The following is a 23,445-nucleotide window of genomic DNA, read 5'->3' on the forward strand; positions in this document are numbered from 1 at the left end:
CAATTAACTGAAAGCTCCTTTTATAGAAAGAAAAAAGAGAAAGAGCCAAGCAGTGAAAGAGCCCAGGGCACCCGATTGGGGACCACGAGAGCCATTACTACATTAGATCCAAATCACAGCCCTTGTTTGAGGCGACATAGGACGCTGAGTGTTAACTACACGAGTGTGGGGTGGGGGCTTCCTCACCCTAGCCGGCCCCACAGCAGGTGTTGCCCGAGTGCCCATCTGGGCTTCATTCTGCCGGGGTTTCTAGGGTGAGGGGAGCACGAAAGCACTTGGTGTGTGGCCCCTGACTGCTCTGCCAAGAGAGCTACAGGAAAAGAAATCCCACAGCCTCTGGGGCACATGATTTGATAATTGAGAAAAAACTCCCCCCAGGCCCAAGTGGCTGTCACGCATTCGGCTTTATTATCCAAGAGCAGCAGTTATGAGCCTAGGTTTGAGAGGCCCAGGATGTCTGTCTCTGGGATGGAAAAGGGCCCAGCACCCCTTTCCCCCATTGCACTCCTTGTAGAGTTCATTTCCATCTGCTCTACCTCCCATCAAGGAGAACACGGCCTTTATCCCATTTCATGGGGCCCTGCCACTTTCTCCCGCCTTTCCCCTGCTTCTTGACCCAGAGTCAGATGAACGGCGTGCAGACAGAGCTGAGGAAGTGTGGAGAGAGCAGTGCAGTTGTTAGTCAGAGTGTGGAACCTGCTCTTAGAGGGTGGGAGATGGTGTGTGTGGGCTCTAAAGACGGGACCCTGCGAGGCACTGGCAGGACCAAAGCAGAAGGTGCCCTCTCCTCCCGCCCTGTGATAAGGGCTTTCTAGTTCCTGAAGAATCGGCTGAGTGTGAGCCTGCCGTGGGTGTTACATTGACCAGCTTTGCTGCCACTGTGCTGAAAGGATCCTCTGATCTCGGCAGTACGTGCAGCCAGCAAGCTGTCCACTCCGTGTACCCCCTCGGCCAGCTGTCCCCTCCCTGTCTGTACTGCCTCAGGTACTATCTGCTTATCTGATTCCCATTTCTTGCCCAAGTCTGCTTTTTTCCCCCTTGTCTCCTTATTTTTGCCCTTTTCAACTTAAACTTTCTGGTCAAAAACGAAAATAAACCAAACAAACATCAGACCTTCTAACTTTGCCTTAGCTAACATTCCCTGCCAAGGCACTGACCCTGAGCACCTGCCAGAAGATATTTTTATTGCCTTTGGTTTCATTATAGATGACAAAATACGTGGAATTGGATTTCTTTTTCCCAGGATTTGGTTGCTAGTTGTTTATCTGAAGACCAGATGGTATTTTCTGATTGAAGTTATTTATAAGCAGTTTGATTCTTAAAGCCTTTAAACATTTTTATTTTATTTTTAGTTGGACGGTAATTGCTTTACAGTGTCGTGTTGGTTTCTCCTGCTCATCAGCATGAATCAGCCTGAGGTGTGCATAGGTCTCCTCCCTCTTGCACCTCCCTCCCACCCCCATCCCGTCGAACCGCTCTAGGTTGTCACGGAACACCATCTTTGGGCTTCCTGCCTCATACAGCAAATTCTCATTAACTGTTTTACATATGATACTGTATATGTTTCAGTGCCACTCTCTCAAATCATCTCACCCCCTCCTTTTTCCACTGTATCCAAAAATCTGTCCTATATATCTGTGTCTCCTGTGCTGACCTGCAAATAGGATCATCAGTACCATCTTTCTAGATTCCATACATATGCATTAGTATACAATGTTTGTCTTTGTTTTTCTGACTTGCTTCACTCTGTATAATAGGCTCTAGGTTCATCTTCCTCATGAGAACTGATTCAGTTGCATTCCTTTTTATAGCTGAACTGAATATTCCACCTTGTACATGTACCCCAACTTCTTTGTCCATTCTTCTTTTTTTTTAACTACCACATTGTATTTTTTAAAATTTATTTTATTTTTTAAGTTAAGGATAATTGCTTTACAGGATTTTGTTATTTCTGTCAAACATCAACATGAATCAGCCGTGGGTGTAGATATGCCCCTCCCTCTTGAATCTCCCTCCCATCTCCCTCCCATCGTACCCCTCTAGGTTGATTCAGAACCCTGTTTGAGTTCCCTGAGACATACAACAAATTCCCATTGGCTATCTATTTTACATCTGGTAATGTAAGTCTCTGTGTTACTCTCTCCATACATCTCATCTTCACCCCTCTCCCTGTGTCCATAATTCTGTTTTCTGTCTGTTTCTCCATTGTTGCCTTGCAAATACCAGTACCATCTTTCTAGGTCCCATATATATGCATTCAGTTCAGTTCAGTTCAGTCGCTCAGTTGTGTCCGACTCTTTGCGACCCCATGAATCACAGCACACCAGGCCTCCCTGTCCATCACCAACTCCCGGAGTTCACTCAGACTTGTGTCCATTGAGTCCGTGATGCCATCCAGCCATCTCATCCTCTGTCGTCCCCTTCTCCTGCCCCCAGTCCTTCCCAGCATCAGAGTCTTCTCCAATGAGTCAACTCTTCGCATGAGGTGGCCAAAGTACTGGAGTTTCACCTTTAGCATCATTCCTTCCAAAGAAATCCCGGGGTTGATCTCCTTCAGAATGGACTGGTTGGATCTCCTTGCAGTCCAAGGGACTCTCAAGAGTCTTCTCCAACACCACAGTTCAAAAGCATCAATTCTTCGGCATTCAGCCTTCTTCACAGTCCAACTCTCACATCCATACATGACCACTGGAAAAACCATAGCCTTGACTAGATGGACTTAGTCGGCAAAGTAATGTCTCTGCTTTTCAATGTGCTGTCTAGGTTGGTCATCACTTTCCTTCCAAGGAGTCAGTGTCTTCATATGATATTTATCGTTCTGACTTATTTCATTCTGTGTAATAGGCTCTAGGTTCACCCACCTCATTAAAACTGACTCAAATAGATTCCTTTTTATGGCTGAGTAATATTCCATCATGTGTATGTAGCACAACTTCTTTATCCATTCGTCTTTTGATGAACAACGAGGTTGCTTCCCTGTTCTAGCTATTGTGAATAGTGCTGCAGTGGACATTAGGGTACACGTGTCTTTTTCAGTTTTGGTTTCCCCAGGGTATATGCCCAGTAGTGGGATTGCTAGGTCATATGGTAGTTTTATTCCTAGTTTTTGAAGGAATCTATATGTTCTCCATAGTGGTAAAGCCTTTTTTGATATTACTGGACCACCTTGGACCATGAGTCCCGGGTGACCCATATATTGAGATACACCAAAGCTTTGAAAAGTTGACACTGAACGTGGGAACTGAAGCAATCACTGCCCCTCCGACTAATAATCTACTGGTTTAAAGATGACTTTTCTTTTGGGGAACCTATAAATTCCTTGAAATCACTACTCTCAGAAAAAGCCATAGTTATTTTTTCTGGATTACTATATCGTCTTCAGTTCTAATTTTGACATGAGTGCAAAGAACAAATTGTGTCCAGCCCAAGTTATGTTTATAACTTCAAACAGTTGTCCCCTCATAGCTGGAATCAAGATTGCCGGGAGAAATATCAATAACCTCAGATATGCGGATGACACCACCCTTATGGCAGAAAGTGAAGAGGAACTAAAAAGCCTCTGAAAGTGAAAGAGGAGAGTGAAAAAGTTGGCTTAAAGCTCGACATTTAGAAAACGAAGGTCATAGCATCCAGTCCCATCACTTCATGGCAAATAGATGGGGAAGCAGTGGAAACAGTGTCAGACTTTATTTTCTTGGGCTCCAAAATCACTGCAGATGGTGACTGCAGCCATGAAATTAAAAGACGCTTACTCCTTGGAAGAAAAGTTATGGCCAACCTAGATAGCATATTCAAAAGCAGAGACATTACTTTGCCGACTAAGGTCCGTCTAGTCAAGGCTGTGGTTTTTCCTGTGGTCATGTATGGATGTGAGAGTTGGACTGTGAAGAAAGCTGAGTGCTGAAGAATTGATGCTTTTGAACTGTGGTGTTGGAGAAGACTCTTGAGAGTCCCTTGGACTGCAAGGAGATCAACCCTAGGATTTCTTTGGAAGGAATGATGCTAAAAGTGAAACTCCAGTACTTTGGCCACCTCATGCGAAGAGTTGACTTATTGGAAAAGACTCTGATGCTGGGAGGGATAGGGGGCAGGAGGAGAAGGGGACGACAGAGGATGAGATGGCTGGATGGCATCACCGACTCGATGGACGTGAGTCTGAGTGAACTCCGGGAGATGGTGATGGACAGGGAGGCCTGGCGTGCTGCGATTCACGGAGTCGCAAAGAGTTGGACACGACTGAGTGACTGAACTGAACTGAACTGAATCTTTACCAAAACGTTTTTAGAGAAAAGACTTTTAAAGGCTTCCTCCTCTCCCTTCTGATTATAGTTGATACTCTAAGCTGTAACTAACCAAGGGTGTTTTTTTTTTTCAAAATAAGATTTAATTCTTTTTTTAAAAAGGTAATTTTAAAAATTTTTTGGCTGTACTGGGTCTTCATTGCTGTGCGGGCTTTTCTCCAGTTGCCGCGAGTGGTGGGGGCTGTTCTCTAGTTGTGGCACGCAGGTGTCTCACTGTGCTGGCTTCTCGTTGCAGAGCATGGGCAGTAGAGCATCTGGGCTCAGTAGTTGTGGCGCACGGGCTTAGTGCTCTGCAGCATGTGGGATCTTGCCAGATCAGGGATTGAACCCGTGTCCCTTGCAGTGGCAGGTGGATGCTTTACCACTAAGCCACCAGGGAAGCCCAACCAAGGGTGTCTGAGCACATGTTTGCACACAGTCTTTGGCAAAGTAGCTAATTGATGATGATGTTTCATCATCAGTTTTTTTAAAATTTGAACTATATGGAAAGAGAGTTCATGATTCCATTCTGTGAAGCCTGTTAAACAACTTACTCTTATCAGGGAACATGTAAGATTCTATCAATTCCTCTACTGGGAGCTGAAGATGAAAATTAAAACTAAATCAAGGGAATGAAAATCCTTGAGTTCTAACCTTCCCCATAAACAAAAGCAAATAGCCAGACCCTGAATAACTGGCCTTCCTTCTCTGGAATATGAATACTGAGCTCCCCATGGTAAATAAACTTCATATTTGTGACTACCTTCAGGACATGCTTAGTAGATTACCTAGAGATACAGACAACTAAAGGAATTTACTTTATGACATTACCTTATCAAGGATATTTTAAGGTAACTTAAAATTATTAATATGTTATAGAATGGAAAGATATTCCACTTCCATGGGTTGGAAGCCTTGATATAAAGGTGGCAGTGCTACCCAATGTGCTTTATAGATTCAGTGAAATCTGTACCAAAATCCAGGCAGCCTCTTTTACAGAAATGGAGACGTTGATGCTAAAATTCATATGAAATTGCCAGAGACTCCAAATAGTCAAAACAATCTTGAAAGAGAAGGATGGACTCATGCTTCCCAATAAAAAAACACAACAACTACTACAATTGGCCTCTTGCTTTCTGAGATGGCCCACACTCTGTGGAGTGTGTTAGTCCCAGGGCTATTCTTACCTTTCGAGATGGACTACATTCTGTCTGTGGAATGTATATCTCTCTAAATCCACTTCTTAATTTTTTTAAAAAAGCTACAGTCACTAAAACAATGTGGTACTGGCACAAAGATGGACAAAATAGATCAATGGAATGGAATTTAAAAGTCCAGAGATAAACCCATGTATCTATAGTCAGTTGTTTTTCGACCAAGGTACCAAGTCCATTCGGTGAGGGGAAGGACATTCTCTTCAACAAATGGTGCTGGGACAACTGGTTATCCACGTGCAAAAGAATGCAGTTAGATTCCAACCTCATGCCGTATACTACAATTCACTCAAAATGAGTCAGAGACCTAATTGGAAGAGCCAAAACACTTAGAAAAACCATAAGGGTGAATCTTCATGACCTTGAATTTGGTAATGGATTCTTAGAAATGACTCTTAATGGTGTGAGCAACAAAAGAAGGAAAAATGGATATGTTGGACTTCACCAAAATTTACAGCTTTTGTGCATCAAAGGACATTATTAAGAAAGTGGAAAGAGTCTACAGAATGGGAGAAAATACGCAAATCTGAGAAGGGCCTAGTAGCCATAATATGTTTTTAAATAAGAAACTCGTAACAGCTCAGCAACAAAAAGATAAACAACCCGATTAAAATATGGAAAACAGACTTGGTTGAACATTTATCCAAAGATGGTATACAAATGGCCAGCAATCATGTGAAACGATGTTCAACATCACTGGTCATTAGGGAAATGCAAATCAAAACCACCATGAGATAACTACTTCACATCCATAAGGGTGGCTATAATTTAAAAACACACTGAACAGGAAAGTGTTGGTGAGGATGTTGTAACCCTCATGCTTTTCTGGTGAGAATGTAAAATGGTGTAGCCACCATGGAAAACAGTTTGGCAGTTCCTCAAAAAGTTAAATATAGACTTAACATATGACCCAGCAGTTCTAAGTATATACCCTAAATGATTGAAGACAGGTGTTCAGACAAGCACTTTTACCCAGATGTGCACAGCGGCACCAATCACAGTAGCCAAAAGACAGAAACAACCCAGATGTCCATCAGTGGATGAATGGATGAGTGAAATGTGATATATCCATACAGTGGAATATTTTTCAGCCATAAAAAGAGAGTACTGATGCATGCTGCAGTGTGGAAGCACCTCAGAACAGGATGTCAGGTGAAAGAAGGCAGTTGCAAAAGGTCACATGTTGTATGATTGCATTTATATAAAATATCCATAACAGATACATTCATCAAGGCAGAAAGGATATTAATGGTTGCCAGGCTGAACAGGGATAATGGTAGCAACTACTTAATGAATACAGATTTCATTTGGGGATAGATAACTAAAATCTTTTGGAGCTAGATAAAGGTGATGGGTGTACAACATAGTTGAATGTACTAGATGCCGTTAAACTGTACACCTCAACGTGGTTAATTTTATGTTATGTGGGTTTTGCCTCTAATTTAAAAAATTACATCATCTAGTTTTTGTGATCTCATAAGTAACTGTGGCTTTGCTGTCATAGTTACCTCGTGACTGTTGGAATCCATGTGCTTCGTGGCGTTGGGATGTCGGGAAGGTTCTTTCCAGGCGTGGGCAAGAAAACTGGAAGACAGATGATCCCAAGTGGGTGTCCTCCTAGAATACCAATTAAGGAATAGAGTTGTGTTTTTTTTTCTCTAACTTGTGGACGCTGGTAAAACTTCTACCTTGAGAGGACCCTTGGTTGTTTTAAAGTGTGATCTGGACTGATCAGAATTGGTTTAGTCATTTATTAATTTGAAAGAGCATGTTTAAGGTAACTTCATACTATTTGGAGATGAAGCAGATTTTGGTTTTAAGAAAATTAGGAGTGATTTTTAAAGAAAGTAAGATAAACCTATGGGAGAGCAGTAAGATTTTTCTGATGGTTTGCTGTGTTGCACTGCTAGAGATTTTTGTGGCACTTTCGAAAAGCTTCACAAGTGCTTTTTTTGATCATGGAATTGGTGTCAGGAATAAGAAATTTCTGTTTTCAAATGGAGCAGATGTTGTGAAAAAATTAAAAACCTTAGTTTCTTATTTAATTCTTATACCTGTTTTGTTTTTGGAAGGAGGGACTTTAGGTTAGATTCTGGCAAAAGATCTGAGCTTGAGAAGAGCATCTGACCTAGAAAGGTAGAGGTGCTCTGCCATGATCATGATGTTTTCCTTTGTGAATCAAGTTGATGGTTCTGCCCCAGAGTCCTGCTGCTGCCCCTGAATTGGACGTGGGCTTGTTTCTCTAGCAGATGTTATTTATTCTAGTGGTCTTGCATGCTCCCACCTAGTTCCTCTTACCCAAAATATGCCATCCAGGCTAAGGGTTTGCAGACTCTTAGTGAGGCAAAGAAAGCAAAGTGGTTTGTCATGAATTGAACCCACAGCTTTTGGTATCATTACCTTCAGGTCCCAATCAATTCAACCAGATAGCAGAAGAATAAATGCCTTGTTTGAGTGAGGGATTTGAAATTTTAAAGTTAGAAGGGATCTGGTAAGCAGGGCAGAATATCTGAAATAAGTGTAACAAGCTGAAGTCATGGCTGAACGTTAAGTATTCAACTGAAAATCCTGATTTCTTCTGTTTTCCACAAAACTAGGGAGAGCTCCTTTGGATGATGTTCACTGGATAATTTTTTAAATTAAGAGAAGGTCAGGTTTTTTCATTTGTGGGAACTTTAAAGTTTTTAATAAATTATTTTTTAGGACAGTTTTCCAGCAAGAGCTAGTTTAGCCATTGAGCTACTACGATACCATAAGAGCAATGAAAGAAAGAGAGATGGGTGGAGGAGGCGACAGCTTCCTGCAGGATCACGTGTGTCCAGGAGCCACTGCCTGTGAAGGGCAGTAAAGAGTACATTTCCTTGCACAGTTTTCTTAACCTTTCTGTGCCTTAGTCTTCTCATCTGGGCAGTTAGAATAATAGAATCCACCTCATTGGGTCATTATAAAAGATCGAATGAGTTAATGTAGTTAAAGCTCTTAGAACAGTGCCTGACAGAGTAAACGCTTGACAGGAACCATCACTGGAGCTGCTCTGGCTGGGGGAGCTTTCCTGAGGGCGTAAACTTGTTTCCATTCAGATAGCCATGGTCCCAACCCTCTCTTGTGTACCCAGGCACCGTCCAAAGTTCTGAGACCCTCTGGTATACTCACTTTAGAACCGTCTTACTGGGCGTCTCACCCAAAGAGAACACTTTGGGATGGAAATAAAGAACTCAAAAGCAGCGGTTTTTCAGCTATTTCCCAAATAATCTTAAGATCATGTGAAGCTTTTCTGGTCATTTGTTGAAAACATAGTTACTGTCTCATTCATTCGCCAGGAATTACTGTGTGCACATCATTGCCACTGGGTAGAATGGGTTGACCTAGGGACAAGGATCAGAGACAAAGAGGAAGGTCACAGAGCTCCTTAGCCTGGAACTCACAATCTAGACCATTTTTGTGCCTCTAGAATCCATGTTAGAAAAACCCAGGCTTTGACTGAAAGAGCATCAGAAAATAGCACATCCTTAATGGTATGCATCTTTGAAGCTGTAAGGCTACACCTCAGTTAATTTTATCATTTCTGCTGAGCCATCTCATACTTAGCTAGGAGAGAGAGCTGGAAACTCATTGGTGGAAAGAGATTTTAATGAATCATCTTGTTCTGATCTATTATCAGACACAAGTTTGCCTTTTTTCCATTAGTATTTTTCAGTCACTACTAGCATTTGAGATCATTTTAAATTGCTGGTTTGCACTTTAATGACCCCTTTTACTCTCCCCACCCCATGGTGTTTCTGTTTGTGTACAGTCTGGAGACTGATGGGATTGGGCCACTCAGTTTCCCAGAATCCACTTTCTCTCTTTTCACGTGAAGTGAAGCTGTGCCACTTCTTTTGCAGGACTGGATTGCAACTGCAGAGGCAACAACAACTGAACCTTTAAGGATGCATACGGGGCTGCACAAAGAGAAGAGAGAAACTGGAGAGACCAATGAAGTGAGGAAAAAGTATGTTTCCTGGGTAAATAGTATAATTCTGAATGTTAAGTTTCTTGCCATATATCAGTTACCATCAATTTGTCATGCCTAAGTCTTTATAGCCAATATTTATTGCTGCTAAACATTTTTTCTCCTTCCTTGACTTTTATTGCTGTGCTCTTTGATCAAATGATTCTTTTATTGATTAATCTAAAAAATGTATATTGAATATATAGTTGAAGTGACTTCATAGGTCACTTGATAGGAGCCTGTTCTATTCTATCTTAGGTTGACCACTGGGTATTATAAAAGTAGAGTTGTGTGCTGTGTCTCTTGTAACATACAGGTTTAGTTCAAGGTCAACTTTTTGGTCTGAGTGCAAAACTTATACTTCTGCTTTATTAAGTGACTGATTTGAAAAACTCTGGTTTGGATACCAAGTTATCCAAGCTATGTTCTTGGCAGTGCCCTCTACAATAGGAATCTTAATACTAAAGACAAAGCAGACTGGCAAATAATTAATGTAAATAGCCATAGCTTTCTCTTGATGAAATAGATGTGCCCTAGTAAAGTTATATGTGTGTGTGTGTGTGAGAGAGAGAGAGAGTTGGGAACTCATTTTATTGTTACCATGCCTCTCACAAGCTTAGATATTGAGGGGTTTTGTTGTTGAAGTTTTTTTAAGTAAAGCAAATTTATTACATTATTTATGATTATAAAGAACCTTTCTTCAGTTTGCTGATTAGAGTGTTTTGGAAAGAAAGCAAAAGAAATGGAGTCAGAGTTATTGCTGGTATGTAATGGAGGCTCTGTGCACAGGAGCCGGGCTTGGACAACCCATGAGAGCATCGCTGCGTCTCCACCAGCCTGGGCCACCCAGCCCATGGGAATTTCCCCACAGTTGTTACTTGTGGAACTTCCTGCCTCATGGTGGATTGTGGCCAGGCTGCTGTTGGCTAGAAGATATAGTCTTGTTTTCTCATTTTTTAGCTTTGAGTTGCAAGGTGGAGTAAAAACTGTTCAGTGGCCTTTGTATATCAGTCCTCTAAGCTGAAAGTGGCATAAGGCAGGTTTGTTTGTTTGGCCAGGCCACACAGCTGGTGGGAACTTAGTTCCCCAGCCAGGGATCAAACCCGTGCCTGTAGCAGTGAAAGCGCCATGTCCTAACAACCAGGCTGCCAGGCCAGTCCCCAAGCCAAGTTTATCGTGAGTGAACTCATGCACACATTTTCTAGTGCGCACCTTCACACCGACTCTGAGTCAGTTACGCTGTCTCCTTACGGTTCTCCAGTCGGTCTGCGGTCTTCTCCTCCTGGACAGCCACATGGCCCCTGCCCGCCTTCTCCTTCAGGTTTCTGCTGGTGGGGGGATGGGGGGTGGAGGTGGGGGTGGGAGTGAGGGGTAAAGTGAATGCAAAGGGCAGAGCCAGATGGAATGACCAGGAATTTTCTGGGACGCCATTTCCGTACCTGCTCCCTGACCGCCCTGAGCCATCTCGCCCAGCTCTAGCTTACCTCTTCTTTCTCTCACTCTAGTCCTGTCAGGTGTGGTGTCTTGTTCACTCTATACACCATGCTTGTTCAAGTTCATCTTTAAGATCTTTTAAAGCTGATCTTTCACTTCTAAAGGCACATACCATTTGACTCAGCAATTGCATTTCTAGGAATTTATCTCACAGGTAACCTCACACAGATATGCAAGTAATCTTGTACCTCCTCAGCCTCTGTTAAATCTTCATGTGTGCATCTGATCTCAGTAGCATCTGGACTGAGACTAATTAGCTGTTGTTGCCACCGTTCCGTGGGTCATGTCCCCCTGCACTCACTCAGGCAGCTGCCTGCCTCTTTGCCTGCACCGCAGTAGACTGGAAACACTGGCCCTGCAGCTGACTCTGTCCCCTTTCAGACTTCTTTCGCACTCCTGTTGCACTACAGCAGTCTTTCCCTTCCCATTTGAGAATATCACAGATGGTTTTGCATTGCATTTCTTACATCTTTAGGTAATTATATATAATGTAGTGGTATCTTGAGTTAGCTGTACATTAGAATCGCCTTAGAAGCATTATAAATTACAAATGTCTGGTCCCACCCCCAGAGATGCTGAGGCAATTTGTCTGGGGTGAGTTGTAGGCATTGGCATTTTTAAAAGCTGCCTGGGGTGATTTTCGCTATGGTCAAGTTTGAGGACCAGAAATGGTATTGATTTTCTGTATCAATAATGACTTTGGTCACTTTAAGCTCACTGTAACCATTTAAGTAATTCCTTTGGGTTTGTAAGTTACAGTGATGTTATTTATTTAAAAAAATTTGCCTCCGCCTTTATTGTATTTGTATTTCTTTTTTTTTTTTTCATGTTGCTTTTTATTGGAAAGAACTTCTGAGCCCTATATTCGTTAGCGGCAGGGATAAAATGCTGCTTCAGTTTGTGCCTGTTTTTACTGACTGCATGTCTCATTTCTTCCTTGAAGTGTACTGTTGACGTTTATTTTTATAGATACCTCATAAAGGGTAAGAAAGTATACCTTTGTTATTAGTTTTAGGATTTTAAAATTAAGAATATCTGTTGGAATTTAACAAGTTAATTTTTGGTATCAGATGACATGACACAATTGAAAGGTTTAATGTAGTCCTGCTGCTGCTGCTGCTGCTGCTGCTGCTGCTGCTAAGTCGCTTCAGTCGTGTCCGACTCTTAGTGACCCCATGGACCGCAGCCTACCAGGCTCCTCCGTCCATGGGATTTTCCAGGCAAGAGTACTGGAGTTGGGTGCCATTGCCTTCTCCGGAAAGTAGTCCTACTTATTGTTATTTTCCTTTAAATTTTTGAGCATAAATTTTAAGTAAGCTTCATCTAGTTTTCTCTTTTCATTTTTCTTTAACCAGTTTTAGAATACAGTTAGTAGAATGAACTAGGCAATCTGTATCTTGACTTTTGTTAGGTATGATTTCTGTGATGTGTTTGTTTCTTGAGAGTTTTAAATGATCCACTAATAAGCCATCAGGGACTAGTTGCTTTAGGGGTGGGGGTAGTTATTTTTAAAGATGTCGGCCAAATTAAGCATTTTATAGGTATTTAGAATTTTACATTTTTAATGAAAAATCCACCTGTTTAGTTTTACCCAAATTTATTAACAGGTACCTCGTATTTCCCTACAATTTCATTGCTGCTTTTGTGTCCTGTGTTTCTAGTTTCATGCATTTCCTTTTTGTAATTAACTTTACTAGTGGTACCACTGCAGTACTCTTGCCTGGAAAATCCCCTGGATGGAGGAGCCTGGTGGGCTGCAGTCCATGGGGTCGCGAAGAGTCGGATACGACTGAGCGTCTTCGCTTTCACTTTTCACTTTCATGCATTGGAGAAGGAAATGGCAACCTGCTCCAGTGTTCTTGCCTGGAGAACCCCAGGGACAGTGGAGCCTGGTGGGCTGCTATCTATGGGGTCACACAGAGTCGGACATGACTGAAGCAACTTAGCAGCAGCAACAGCATCACTTTTAGTCTCTTCAGAGAAATTTTAGCTGAAATATAAAACTTTATAGTTTTATATTTGAAGTACAAAACGTAGGAGTTCCATGGCAGTCAAGTGGTGAAGACTCTTGAGATTTCACTGTGAGCCTGGATTCAATCCCTGGTCAGGGAACTAAGATCCCACAAACTTCATGGTGTGGCCAATAAATAGATAGATAAATAAATAAATGCAAAATGAGAGTGAAAAGTCAGTTTCCTCCCACTCCAGATCCTCAAGTATTAAGTTCCCTACTTATAGGTGGCATTTCTTACCAGTTTATTGTGGGTCCTTCCAAAGTATTTTTTTGCTTTCAAAATATCTAATTTTTTTTTAAGAATCAGGCTTTTTTGGTTGTTTCTCAAGATTATTAGTTTCATTTTTAGTTTTTTTTTTGACAATGCTTAAAGCAATACTTTGATTCTTTTTTTAATTTTATTTTTTTCTTTTTTAAAGTCTATAAATTTCTTTTTTTAATATAAATTTATTTATTTTAATTGGAGGCTAATTACTTTACAATATTGTATTGGTTTTGCCATACATCAACATGAATCCAACACGGGTGTACATGTGTTCCCCATCCTGAGACCCCCTCCCACCTCCTTCCCCATACTATCCCTCTGGGTCATCCCAGTGCACCAGCCCCGAGCATCCTGTATCCTGCATTGAACCTGGACTGGCGATTCGTTTCATCTGCAGTGATTTTGTTGCATTTTCTAATTTCATTATTGTATTTCAGAGCTTTGTAAGTAGAATATTGTTGGATTTTGTCTTCTGTTCATCCAGTCTTAAAGATTCTATAACTTATGTGTGCATTTAGCCTCCTTAATTTGTGGTTGCTTTTGCATTTGTTATTTTCTCTACATATAATTTGTTGTTTAATTTTTATATTGCTTAGTTGTCTCTTTGCTGTTAGGCCTTCTGTTTTATGGAGTGTCCTTTTCTTCTTTTCAACTTTAAGACAAAATTTAAAGGTGAACAGTTCTTTTGGTGCTGAAAATAACACTTGTTCCTATATTTATTTACTATCATCAAAACAAATGCTAGAGCTTTCCTTCCATATAAAGAAACTCAGCTTCTCCCTGTTTTGGCATCCTCTCTTCCTGCTCCTCATCTACTTCCATTATCTTTATCCTTCACATTTTACATTTATTCTATGAAGTGCACCAGTTCTTCTGGGCTTCAGCCTGATACTTATAAGTATTTTCTTATTCTTGACTAAATGAAGTAACAACCACCAAGGCCTCACTCCGAGCTGGCCAGACACTTAGTTTGGTGCAGGAGATATAAAGGGAAAGGCAGTTCCATCCTTGGCTTCGAGGTCTCTTTCTGGTGGAGGAGGGGGCACGTATACAAACCACCATGGCAAAAGATGTCATGTGTCGGGTGTCCTGGGACACAAGAGGGAGGGAATGGTGTCCCGGTGAGTCAGCGAGGACATCTTGGGAGCTGGGTGTTACTGTGCCAGTAGGGCTCTTCAGGATAAAGGATAAAGCGAATGGGCAGAAGCGCAAAGGTACCCAGATGGCTGGAGACGAGACCGGACAAAGGGATGTTGGGGCCTAGACTCAGAAGCCTAGCCAACAAGTTTTAGTTTGTATCCTGTGGCTGCAGACTCTGTTCTAGCTTGTTTTTAGGAAAATAGCTCTGGCTGTTGTGTGAAGCACGGACTGCAAGGAGGAAGTTAGTGAAGTGACTGTGGCCGTCATCCAGATAAGAGATGATGAGAAGCTGAACAAGGCGGTAGCAGTGGTGATAGAGAACATGAGGTGTTTTGGGGTAGAATCTAAAAATACCTGTTCCTCACTCAGGTGAGATTGGGCTTGGAGGATAATTTAGAGGGTTTTCTTGTTTATTTATCTTAGGGAAGGTCATAATAGATGGTGGAAATACTGACTACCTTATGTCATGGGGTAGATTGTGGAGGGGGTTGCAGAGACTAATTTGGAGAAAGAGCATTTGAGGACTTTCTGAATTTTAAAAATCGTTGAGAGATCTAAGAAAACATATCTAAGAACAACTGGAAATACGGGTTATAAACTCAGTTGAGATATAGGGGCCAGAGATAAAGGTATATTTGCTCCCAAGGAGGAGGTCCAAGCCATAGGACAGATGTAAAGTTCCCCCAAGCAGAGCCTGTAGATAGAAGAAAGGGCTTAGGTTGGCCTCTTGGCCAAGACCAGTCTTTATGTGCAGGAAATCAAAATGTGCTGAGCACTGTAATACATGTCCTGCATGGGGTGCTGAGAGCTTTTTCAGATGGCTTACTTTATCTTCTTAATAGCCCTGTGTATGGAAATTATTACCACCCTACTTTATGGGCCAGGAAACTAAGGCTCCAAGGCATTGTTACTAAGCTAGTAAGTGAGATTGCAAACCAGGCCTGAATGCCAAACTGATGCTAGGGGAAGAGATAGAGGAGAAGCAGAAAAGAGTGGTGTGGAGGACATGATTTGCTATGGGAGTAGTGGCCGTTCTCCCAGAGGTTCGGTAGGATAAGGAGATGCTTAGCCACTGATTTTCTCAGTTAGAAAACTGATAGCAACCCTGCCATGCTCAGTTCACAGAGTACGGAGGTCAGCTCACACTGGAGGAAGTGCAGATAGCACTGTCGACTGTAGCTCTTAGAGACATCTTGGTGGTGGAGGAATGACAAGAGCATGTGGCCAGGGGTTGGCATTACTGTGTTTATTTAGAGATGACTGCTCGAAGGATTCTGATTCACTCATCTCTTTTCCTTTGAGGTCTTATATCTTAGATTGCCTTGTCTCTGTGCTTCTGTTACTTAAAAAAAAAAAATAACTGCTGGATTCTCTTTTCACATAACCAGCTTGTTTAACTTGTCAGCTTGGAGTCCTTTCCTACACATTGTTTTCAGATGTTTCCAGGCTGTTGTCTTAGTGACCTGCTTTGATTGCTAGTTACGTATGAGATCCTGAGAGCCCCTTCTTGTTTCTTCTCTCAGGTCTTTCCATCCTGGAAGAGATTTTCTTCTGTCATTTGAGTGTTTTATTCAGTTCGGCTTCCTCCAGAATTCAAATTCATGGACGGCCTCTGTCTTCCAGATGAGAGTGTGTTCGTGCCGTCTATGACAATAGGAGAGCATTGAGCTCAGAGCCTACATTCAGGAACTAGGCTTGCCTGGGTTCAGATTCTGGCTCTGCCAGCTACTAGCTGAGTAACCTTGAACACGTTGCTTTTTGTAACTTCTTTGTGCATCATTTTCCTTATCTGTAAACTGTCATTGTTGTTGTTCAGTCACTAAGTCGTATCTGACTCTTTGTTACCCCATCGACTGTGGCCCACCGGGCTCCTCTGTCCATGGGGGTCTCCAGGCAAGAATACTGCAATGCGTTGCCATTTCCTTCCCCAAGGGATCTTCCTAACCCAGGGATTCAACTAGAGTTGCCTACATTGGCAGGTGGATTCTTTACCACTGAGCCACCAGGGATGCCCTTCTGTAAACTGTTCAGTTCAGTCGTTAGTTGTGTCTGACTTTTTGCAACCCCATGGACTGCAGCATGCCAGGCCTCCCTGTCCATCACCACCTCCTGGAGCTTGTTCAAACGCATGTTCGTTGAGTCGGTGATGCCATCCAACCATCTCATCCTCTGTTGTCCCTTTCTTCTCCTGCCTCCAATCTTTCCCAGCATCAGGGTCTTTTCCAGTGAGTCAGTTCTTTGCATCAGGTGGCCAAAGTATTGGAGTTTCAGCTTCAGCATCAGTCCTTCCAATGAATATTCAGGACTGATTTCCTTTAGGATGGACTGGTTGGATCTCCTTGCAGTCCAAGGGACTCTCAAGAGTCTCCTCCAACACCACAGTTCAAAAGCATCATTTCTTTGGTGCTCAGCTTTCTTTATAGTCCAACTCTCATATCCATACACGACCACTGGAAAAACCATGGCTTTGACTAGATGGACCTTTGTCAGCAAAGTAATGTCTCTGCTTTTTAATATGCTGTCTAGGTTGCTCATAACTTTTCTTCCAAGGAGTAAGTGTCTTTTGATTTCATGGCTGCAAAAAAAAAAAAAAAAAAGTTTCATGGCTGCATTCACCGTCTGCAGTGATTTTGGAGCCCAAGAAAATAAGGTCTCTCACAGTTTCCACTGTTTCCCCATCTATTTGCCATGAAGTGATGGGACTGGATGCCATGATCTTAGTTTTCTAAATGTTGAGTTTAAGCCAGCTTTTTCACTCTCCTGTTTCACTTTCATCAAGAGGCTCTTGAGTGCCTCTTTGCTTTCTGCCATAAGGGTAGTATCATCTGTGTATCTGAGGTTATTTATATTTCTTCCAGCAGTTTTGATTCCAGCTTCTGCTTCATTCAGCCCAGCATTTTGCACGATGTACTCTGCATATAAGTTAAATAAGGAGGGTGACAATATACAGCCTTGATGTACTGCTTCCCCAATTTGTAACTGTAAACTGTAAGCAATAATAATACCTCCCAGCAAGGGCTGTGATGAGAGTTAAATGAACTAGTGCTTGGAACATACTTAGAAGGCACAGGGTCCAGTGCAAGCTGTGTGTTCCACCATTGTTAGCTCTTGTTGTTGTTGTTCTGGGGGAAAATAGTGGGAGAGGTAATAATCTTTTCCCAGTTGTCTTTTGGGCCACACATTTATCACTTGATAAATTTACACACTGTTGGAGCCTCACTTGATAAACTAGGAGTAGACAAATCCTGGAGACCAGATAGCATTCCCTCCAGCTGCTCAGGAGTGCTGCAGTGAACACTTTGAATGATGGTCCAGATGTGGCGTCTGTAGTTGCAGATGTTCGCTGTGTGACCTCTCCTGTCCCACGGCCACGTTCAGTTGCTTTCCTTTAAATACACGCCATAAAATGTTTACGTCTACCTTAGTGAATAGTTCTTCCAAAAATGTTATTTAATTTTGCTTATCCCATTAACAAATAACAGATGCTGGCCAAATCGGTGTACAGAATTAAGTAACTTTCCTAAAGTCCATGGTGGGACTGGGACTTAATAAGCCTATGGTATCTGACTCTAGTGGTGTTAAAAGAGGAGAAAGGGGTCACTGGAATGAATATACACACACACCTGTTGTGCATATACATATACATGCACACTACAATTAACTAAACCAAAGATTTTATTCAAATAGATATGTGTATATATATGTATATGTGTGTGTAGCTCAAACTCTCTAGAGTGCTGTCTTAGTTAGGCTTCTGTATCAAAATAGGGGTGTGGCTTATAAACAACAATTTGTTTCTCACTGTCCTGTTGGCTGGGTGCCAGCGTGGTTGGGTTCTGGTGAGGGGCCTTTTCCAGGTTGCAGACAACCTTTTTCTTGCTGTATTCTCGTATGGTGGAGGGGATGAGAGAGCTCTATAGGGTCCCTTTTATAAGGACACTGATGCCATGCATGCATTTCTGCTGTGATGACCTAATTACCTCCTGAAGGCCCCATGTCCTAATACCATCACATCAGGACTTAGAATTTCAACATGAATTTGTGTGTGTGGCAGGGGGGACACAAATGTTTAGTTCACAACAGGTACCAATCTCTAAAGGTGTGGTTATAAACACATATTTTTTTGACAATGAAGATGTGGTCTTTTTACAAGTAGAAGAAATAAATCTCGGGACTTCCCTGGTGGTCCAGTGGCTAAGACTTCATGCTCCCAATGCAAGAGGCCTGGGTTCGATCCCTGGTCAGGGCGCTAGATCCCACATGCCACAACTAAAGATCCTGCATGCTGCAACTAAGACCCAGTGCAGCCAAATAAATAAATATATTAAAAAAATAAATATATTGAATAAAAAACCAAAGTGCTTGCAGGGCAGGCATAATAAAGGGAGATACTATCAACTAACCTCTTGGAGCTTTTAAGAAAAGCAAGCGGGTTTGTGAATGAGGGAGCCAGTAATCCGCTCAGAAACCTTTCCCAGAAGTTGCATAGTCTCAGATCAACTCTTTCAACATATTTCTTAACTATAAAGGAAAGAAACGATAGTAACTTTACAGTGGAGAAGACACCTTAGCCAAGAGGTCAAGGTCAGCATCACCAGTAATAAGACAAGCAACATCATGAACCCCACGATATGATGCACTACGGACAACATGGCATCGTTGCTGTGGCCTTTGGGCCAGAAATGCATAACTGCACACAATCGTGAGAAAACCTCAGGCAGATCCAAATCACGGACATTCAGCAAAATAACCGATTAGTGTCAAGGGCATAAATAACAAGACTGAGGAGCTATCACAGACTAGGGGAGCCTAAGGAAATAATGACAAAATGCAGTGGGGATCTTGGATAGATCCTGGGGCAGAAAAAGGACATAAATAGAAAAAAACTGGTGCAATTTGAACAAGATCTTTGGTTTAGTTAAGAGTATTGTGCCAGTGGTAACGCCCTGGCTCTGTTCAGTTACTGTGGTTATATAAGATTTGAGGACACTGTTGTTGTTCAGTTGCTAAATCATGTCTGACTCTTCAACCCCATGGACTGCAGCACGCCAGGCTTCCCTGTCCTTCACTATCTCCTGGAGTTTGCTTGGATTCATGTCCCTTGAGTCGGTGATGCCATCTAACCATCTCATCCTCTGCTGCCCTTTTCTCCTCCTGCCCTCAATCTTTCCCAGCATCATGGTCTTTTCCAGTGTGTCGGGGACACAGGGTCAGGGATATAAGGAAACTCTGTACTATTTTTTGCAACTTTTCTATAAGTCTAAAATTAGCTCAAAATTTAAAAACTTTTTTTTTTCCCTCTGTCTTATTTTTCTTTTAAGTAAAAAGCCATCATTGGATAAACTGTCTGGTCCTGGGTAGAAACTGGCTTCAGAAGAGGAAAGAAAGCTTAGAGTTAAGGTCTCTTCTCCAAGTGGGTGAATGTTAATGATGACCTTTCACTGTGTTGCCTCTAGGCTCATTCCAGATCTGTTGAATCTCCTAGACCTTTCTAAAGGGTATGGTAGTAAAAAGCTATGCTGATGGGAGATTTTCCTGAAAATTTTATGAGGCCAAGTGGATAGAAAATTAGACAATACAAGATACTGCACTTAAGGGGAAAAAAAATCAAAGTAGTCTTAAACAGAGCCATGAGTGGGTATCACTGGCTACTCTAGGGTTCTCTGCAGATACTGTCCAGCATTTGCTGCTGAGGCCAAAATGGCCTGAAAAGTTGGTGCACATCCGTGCAGAGATGACCAGACTAAGTGATCCTCTGGAGGCATATGGAGATGAAAGTCCCTCTTTGGTCATTAGAGGTCAAATTAAAGCCCTATAAACAGAAAAATCTTAAAAGCAAGGGGTTTATGGCTCATTCAAGTAAAGAATGCTGCAAAAGGACACCAGATTGGGAGTCTGCATGGAGCCTGGGAAGGATCTGGAGGGGTGGATTTCATCAGAATACATTTCCCTTTGTCCACGAGAGCGAGATGCCACAGTGGCCTGGGGGGAGCATTCTGCTTGCCGCAAAGCTGGTCTCGCTACATATGTAGGTGGGAGACCTTTCTAGAAGGTCTAACTTTGTTCCTCAGGTGGCCACCTGACTGGGGCTTCTGTTTCCCAGGTGCTCTCATGTTAGGAACAGACATGTGTGCATGCTCAGTTGCTCAGTTGTGTCCGACTCTTTGCAACCCCGTGGACTGTAGCCCGTCAGGCTCCTCTGTCCGTGGGATTTTCCAGGCAAGAATACTGGAGTGGGTTGCCATTTTCTCCTCCAGGGGATCTTCCTGACCCAGGGATCAAACCCACGTCTCTTGTGACTCCGCTTTGGCAGGTGGATTCTTTACACTGAGCCACCTAGAAACAGACAATTCTGGGTAAATTTCAAAAATAGTGGGGCTCCTGGAAAGCTGTTATTGTAGTTGTTCAGTCACTAAATTGTGTCTGACTCTTTGTGACCCCAGGGTCTATAGCCTGTTAGACTCCTCTGTCCATGGGATTTCCCAGGCAGGAATATTAGAGCAGGTTGCCATTTCCTTCTGCAGGAATTCTTCCTAACCTAGGATCAAACTTGTGTCTCCTGCATTGACAGGTGGGTTCTTTACCACTGAGCCCCCAGGGAGGTCCCCTGGAAAGCTATACCCCCGCTAAAATGGGGGTGGGGTGGATCTAATGTATTTCTATCGAGTTCAGTGTGATTAAACCAGTTCTACCCCACTCAATTAAGAATTTAATAATGCCAGTGAATTTACAAAGCTGGGGACTAGATCATGTACTTACTCAGTTAACAGATATTTTGTGAGCACCCACTATGGGCCAGGCACGGTATTCGGCCCAGAGAACACAGCATTGAGCCAGACAGCGATGCTCCACTCTGAGCCTACAGACCAGGAGTCCGTTCCTCTGAGCCTGAAACAGCCAGCCCACCCACTCACTCAAAGGTGCCTCCACTAAAAGGGCTTGGTTTACACCAAGATAGAAGTTTCCCTATATATAGTCCTCTAACTTTTAAACCTTTTTATGTTAGTTTAATTTCCTTCCAATAGCGCTTGAAAGGAAAGATGTTTTCATGTGTAGTTCATATATTTAATTTACATAATTCGGAAGCAGCATTTGCTGCCTTTATTTGTAAAAGCTTTCCCATCTGTGGGCCGCTCCCCTCAGGGCTCTGATGTTGAAGACAATTTGAGCTTCGTGGGTTTGCTCCGTGTCTACAGCCATCAAACGAAATGTGTTTACCGAGGCCAAGCGAGCTCCGAGAGGCACAGCACGGCCAGCTGGCAGCATCCAAAGGGAGCCAGCCCTTCTCTTCTGCTGCCTGGACCTTTCTCCCTTCCCGAATATAATCTCGGCTCAGATTCCAAACTAAGCCTGAAAGCAGTGAACCAATGGGTGGTGCTAACTAACTTGATTCCACACTTCCTGCCCCTCCTGGAACTTCTGGGCCTTCTTATTGAGTAGAGATGCCTTGAATTGGTAAAATAGTAATTGTAATGAATTTTTAGTTATTCTATATAAAGAGTGCAGTGGATAAATATTTCTTATTTATCAGAAAAATTAAGGCTCTTTGTTTCTTTTTTCTAAAAAAATTAAGGTTTTATTTTGAAGACCTACCTCTTCTACATTCCATATATGGAATATATGAATGGATGGCCTTTTTTTTCAAAATACTTTTACAGAACAAAGTCCACATTCATCAAGCAAGCTTTCTGCCATCGGATCCCAGTCTCTTTCCAGCCTCACACCTTCTAACCTGCCCTTGCCTATCTCTTATTAAGCTCTGGTAGGTTCTCTATACCATGTACTTCCATATTGCCACCCCTGTTCTTCCCCTTCTCTGCTTTCAAGTCCCAGATCACCCAGTGCCGCTCACTCGAGGGCTCTGTCTTCCTCAGTCATTATCATCAGTCTGTTTTCTGGTATCCCAAACCCAGAGGAGTACATCTCCCCTGTGGCACACATCACATGCCACTTCGTGATGCTTCTGTTGGCATGGCTCTCCCCTCTCCTGGATAACCAACTCCTTGAGGTATCAGGGACTTGCCCATTCCATTCTTCTTCATATTCTCTAGGTACCCAGCACAGTGAGTTTGCTAACATTGACGAGTGTGTTTACACTACTCCAGCCACTGTCTAAGCACTTAGTATGTAATATCATGTTGAATTGTCACAATAACCCCATAATAACCCCCGGTTACCAATTTTTTCCAAGAACAGGAAATTGAAGCACAGAAAGGTTAAGGGTTTTGCCCAGAGCTACAAAGTGGTAGAGTTGAGATTTGAACCCTGGCAGTCAGTTAGGGGTCAGGGCTTCTATCCACTGCTTGATACTGAATACCCATGATACTGTAATGCCCTTGCTCTTTATATAATAGTAGCTAACATTTATCGAGCACCAGCTCCATGTCAAGTACTGAACTTAAATGTTATATGTTTATCATCTCAATCCACACAAAACCCCCATGAGGCACATGCAGTTATTATTCCATAGAAGAGGGGACAGATGCTGAGCACTTGAAGTTAAGCAGTTTGTACTAGGCGATACTACAGTTGTGTGCCTAGGAAGTGTTTGCAGGCAAATGGATGAATGAAAGCAGGGGGAAGGTTCCGGAAGAGAGCTAATGTGTACTGAATGCCTTCCATTCTTTTCCACTGAGTCTGTTTTCCCAACACTTTACTAAGAAAAATTTCAAACATAATGCAAAACTGAAAGGCTTTTACACTGAGCAGCCATACACCCACCACCAGGTTTGAACATTAGCATTTTATTCTGTGCTTCCTGTTCCTGTCCGTCCGTCTGTCCATCCTGTTTTTTATCCATTCCCCCTCAGTGCTTCGGCATGCATATCACCAAAGAAGAGGTCATTATTTGTTGATAGTTTTTTTTCTTCTGAGGTAAGATTGGTACATTTCATTATAGTTAAATTTTAACAGTACATTTGCTGAGTTTTGACACATGCATACACCTGTGTAACAAACCCCTACAAAGATATCATTACCCAGAAAGTTGCCTCATATCCCTTCCCAGTCAGTACCCACCCCTACTTCCCAGCAGAGTGTCTACTATT

The 23,445-nt window shown here is 42.5% G+C and overlaps 1 protein-coding gene across 1 annotated transcript in view; it reads left to right on the forward strand.

The window, feature by feature from the left end:
* Positions 1-23,445, forward strand: part of ZHX3 (zinc fingers and homeoboxes 3) — a 117,565-nt gene that overhangs the window by 36,720 nt on the left and 57,400 nt on the right. The window contains exon 2 of the mRNA XM_040248604.1: positions 9,379-9,485. The gene's annotated coding sequence lies outside the window, so the exon portion shown is untranslated. The remainder of the gene's footprint in view (positions 1-9,378; positions 9,486-23,445) is intronic.

Source organism: Oryx dammah, unplaced genomic scaffold, assembly GCF_014754425.2.
Source record: "Oryx dammah isolate SB20612 unplaced genomic scaffold, SCBI_Odam_1.1 HiC_scaffold_10, whole genome shotgun sequence".
Taxonomy (NCBI): Eukaryota; Metazoa; Chordata; class Mammalia; order Artiodactyla; family Bovidae; genus Oryx; species Oryx dammah.